Genomic DNA, 4,860 nt, shown 5'->3' with positions numbered 1-4,860 from the left:
TACAATTTTGCGGCAGTTTGTTACAGTTTGGGGGTAAGTTTATACAGTTTTGAGGAGGGGGGGGGGGGGCGGTAAGTTGAAACAATCTGGTGGTAACTTGACACAGTTTGGTAACAAGTAGACACAATTTTTGAAACAAAGACACAGTTTAGGTGTCAAGACAATACAGTTTTGGGGGCATGTTGATGCTGTTTGAGGTCAAAATTACACAGATTGCATGGCAACTTCATACAATTTGGGGGGACAAGTTGATATAGTTTTAGAGGAAGTTGGTACAGTTTTGGGACAAATTAATACGTTCTTGCAGATGAAGTTCATACAGTTTTGGAGCAAGCTGATACAATTTTGGGGCAAGGTGACAGTTTTGGGACAACTCATTACTGTTTTACTGTAACATGGAGGACAATTTTTTACAGTATGGTAGTAATTTGTTATAGTTAAGGTGTAACATTGAAAATATTTTTGATGACCCTTTCGTTTTTAGTGCCTAATCAATCCATTTTTCTAAACAGTGACCAAAACATTGACCAATTCTGGTTACCCTTACCATTTCTTTCAACAGTCCTCACACCAAGAGGTAAATATACCACTTAATGTAAAATATCTTATACCATTTTATGTAAATGTCTTTGACTTTCATGGAAATAATGTAACATGACATAAATTTTACACATCATTTTAATATTATGCTTATTAAATACAAAGGTATGTCTCTATGTATATGCCGATATCATTGACTGCCCCAAAAATAATGGTAGTTGGAACCATTTTTATACATAATTTTAATATTACATTGTTTAAAGGCAGAGGTGCGTATGTGTACACAATTATGTTACACTTCCTCGGAATAATGCATATCTTTGACTTTAGTGACTATTCTAGAAAAGTTTACATAGTTTTTTACTGCATCCTGTATTCGAACTTAGCGCCAGTTCTATGCAGTTTACCGTCTCATTTTAATACTATTGGCTGTGACTGCCTAGAGAGGAGGAAGGGAGATGGTGAAAACTGGGCTAGATCCACCATTTTTAATTTATTTTTTCACACTAGCACAAGTGGTTTGTGTTGTATTCTATGGTATTGTATTATATGGAAGTAGGGACCTACAAATGACAGAGGGGCTTCGTTCCCACCATAGCCGTCAGTGGCTTACAACCCCACAACAAGTTACAGCAGTCCACTCATCCCACCGCCGCCCCACACTGTATCCAGGGTTGTTGTGCGGTTTGGCCCCCAGTGAACCCCCCCCCCCTCCCTCCCTCCCAGGAACTTCTCACACCAGACGAGTGTAGCCCCAATGATTGCATGGTAGAGTAATTATGGTGTACATGTATGTGGAGAAAGTGTTTGTGCAGCAATCGACAATATAGTGTAACTGAGGCAGAATAAGGGGAACCAGCCCACATTCACCAAGGCAGAGGGAATACCGCCTTAAAAGTCATCCACAGACTGGCTGGCACACCGAATCGCGACGCTAATCCGCCGGTCGGATTTGTGCCAGGGACCGGCACGTCTTCCCGCACAGAAAGCAGTGTCTTAGACTGCACAGCTAACCGGATGGGCTACAAGTGGGTTACTTCTGCTACCTTGGATTATGAACAGCTGGAGAGGAGGAGGGTGAAAGGGCACATGGCTTGATGAAACCAGCGATACGGTTGATGATTCCACTGATAAGATTGCCACTGCATGTAGGTAACCCACATTAACACTTGCATTTTTCAGTGTCCAGTGGCCCCTATGTTGAAATGTGACATCAGTGGCATCACATACTCCCACACTGCATTTAAGTGTAAAGTGGGCTAGAATGCACGCAGATATACTACTTATGTTTTAGCTCCCTTCCTAAACTGACGTGTTTTAGTATTCCTTTAAATCTTCATGGGAAAATTATTAGACAATTTCATTCTCTAATATAAAAAGCTGTTTTGAGTTTTTGTTTGTTATTCTTTGGTAAATGCAATTCCAAACTGGCTCTTGTCCCATTACGTTTTAAAGAACTATTAGTGAAACACTAATATCTTCCTTGTTATGCACAACAGACTGACGCAGTAACGAAACCCAGTTCTTCAAATAGTTCTTTACAGTGACCCCCCCACTACTACATTTAGTTACTATTCTTGTGTGCTTTTTCAGCTCTTCGAAAACTGTACCCATGTTTTGTGCCTTTGAACCTCAGACCTGAAGCTCTGAAGATGATGAAGTTGTGCTTCGAGATGGCTGACCGAGGGTGGCAGAGTGGTTCTAGGCGCTACAGTTTGGAATCGCACGATCCTTACGGTCGCAGGGGATGTGTGTGGTGTCCTTAGGTTAATTAGGTTTAAGTAGTTCTAAGTCCTAGGGGACTGATGACCTCAGAAGTTAAGTACCATAGTGCTCAGAGCCATTTGAACCATTTGCTTCGAAATGTATATGGACATTGTTAAACCTTCCTCCCCATTCCCAATCCCCTGAGGGAAATCTGCCTTAGCAGCCCAGTCAATGAAGACTGAAAAAGGTGCTGATGGAGAAATAATTCGTGTAGTCGCAAATTATTACACACTGTTTAGGAGCGATTGCCATGAACAACATATTAAAAATTCTGACAGGGGGGTGGGGGCTGAGAGTTGGAATGGTGGTGTGTTTTAACGTCACTTTTCTTAAGGGTTTCTTAAACAACTCGAAAACCCTCTGGCAAAAACGTAATACAGTAGAAAATTAAACTACGCTAAATTTACTATAGGAAAGGTCATATTCCTTTTTCTCTAGAACCAATAGTTTACATGATGTGGAGGACTGAAAAATCGCAAATTATTAAAAATGATTTTTCATTGATATAAAATCCATGTCCAGAATGTTATACTTTTTCCTTCATTGAGTGTACTTACATAGCACTATCCCTATGGGCGAAGAGGTTTGTGTACTGTGTAGCCAGAGGGTTACGCTAGTGTTAGCTTAGGTACCAGAAGGGTTAGCCATGCTGGACATGTCGAATACGAAAAGCCATATGAAGTGTGTCCCACATTCCCACAATGGCTTATCGATTGCTTTCTCCTATCCTAAGTCAGTCCTTACCCCGCTTATGTTCCTGTCGTCTCCAGTTAAAAGTAAAGGACAGAGCAGACTCTTAGACATAGGGAAGCCTGTCTCCCTAGAGGGAGGTTGGTAGGCCGCAAAGTGGCAGCCCCACTATCTACGCTTGAGCAGGCTCATCAGGCGGCCAGGTGAATCTTCCCAACTCTTACTAATACCCAATACAGCCACAGGCAAGTTCAGATAGACAGATGACCGACCCAGTGATGAGAAACGTTAACAATAAAAGAAGTTCCAATACACTTAAGGTAGCTGCACGAGATTTCAGAGGATTAGCAAACACAGAACATGAATTAGTAGATATTTCAAGGAAGGCCAAGGTAACAGAAACAAAGAAAAAGGTAGAAGGTAGCAAATATGTACGAAAATATTTGGTGTTTTATAGTCGGTCAGGAAAACACAAGAGAACAAGCAAAGGTGTGGCCATTTGTAAAATGAGGTAGTTGGTAATGTTTCATTGATGACTATATAATTTTTGGAACTGGATGTCACATGAATAAGGTAAAATCTGCTAAATACATTGTTTGCTCTTCAACAAAATCTTTCTTTTGCTAGCCATATGCCTCCTAGTAGTTAGAGCCTATAGTAGTTATAATCTTTTTATTTAGCTGGTTGTAGTTGCTGCTTGCTGTAATTGCTGTAGTTCTTGTTATGACGTTCTATGAGGTAAGCGACTTATGTAAAATTATGGGTTATTGTTAGGATTTCTTCCAATTCATGGCCATTCCTTTGTGTTAATTATTTGAAGTCATTTCTTCATTTTAGAGCAGTCCCATTGCGTTGGGATTGTATATTGTGGGTAATAAATTAATAGGTTAAGCTTGTGTTGTCATTGTCAGGGAATATTCTGTTGTTCAGTGTTGAAATGATAAAATATGTAACGAGACAATAGCAGCAATTTCATTCAGCAGTTGTCTGCCCCTGGTAGCTGAGTGGTCAGCGCGACAGAATGTCATAGCTAACGGCCCGGGTTCGATCCCCGTCTGGGTCGGAGATTTTCTCTTCTCGGTGACTGGGTGCTGTGTTGCCCATATCGTCATTTCATCCTCATCGACATGCAAGTCGCCGAAGTGGCGCCAACTCGAAAGACTTGCACCAGGTGCACAGTCTGCCCGATGGGAGGCCCTAGCCACACGGCATTTCCATTTCCACTCAGCAGTTTAAGTAAACACAAAGAAGTTTCAGTAAACGATAAGAAGTTTCCCCTACTCAAGTTATTTCAGTGGACAACGTAAAGAAGTTTCACCCCTTGAAATGCCTTCTGTATGCAGACGATGCCATACTGATGGCGGGTAATGAAGATGTCTTAGAGAAGACTTAGAGAAAAAATTAACAAAGTTTGGGAGTAAATGTCGAACAATAAACATATCTCCAAAACTAAAACGAGGAAAGACACAGGATTGTAATTGTATAAGACAACGGCAGTTTACGGATTTATTCGAGGGTTATAAATAAACGCCTAGAAGGCGGCAAAAGGCAACAGAAATGAGATTTCTAAAAGCAGTAAAGGGATACATAAGAGCCGACAGTTTTACAAATTCAGAACTTAGTAAACAACTGATTGTATGTAATATCGTCAATAAGATACAAGGAAATGGGAGAAACGGGAACCAAAAAATTGAAATAATGAGTGGAGAAAGATCATCTCTCATGATAAAAAGACTTGACCATTTGGGAGAAGATGTTTGGGTGCCATACAAGCTAACAAAAGCAGGCATAATGCTTAAAGTGAAGAGGGTAATGATGGTATAAAACCCTACAGTGTAAGGATACCGCTCCATTTACACAGTC

This window comes from Schistocerca nitens, chromosome 2 (genome assembly GCF_023898315.1).
Source record: "Schistocerca nitens isolate TAMUIC-IGC-003100 chromosome 2, iqSchNite1.1, whole genome shotgun sequence".
Taxonomy (NCBI): domain Eukaryota; kingdom Metazoa; phylum Arthropoda; class Insecta; order Orthoptera; family Acrididae; genus Schistocerca; species Schistocerca nitens.
This window is presented reverse-complemented; position numbering follows the sequence as displayed.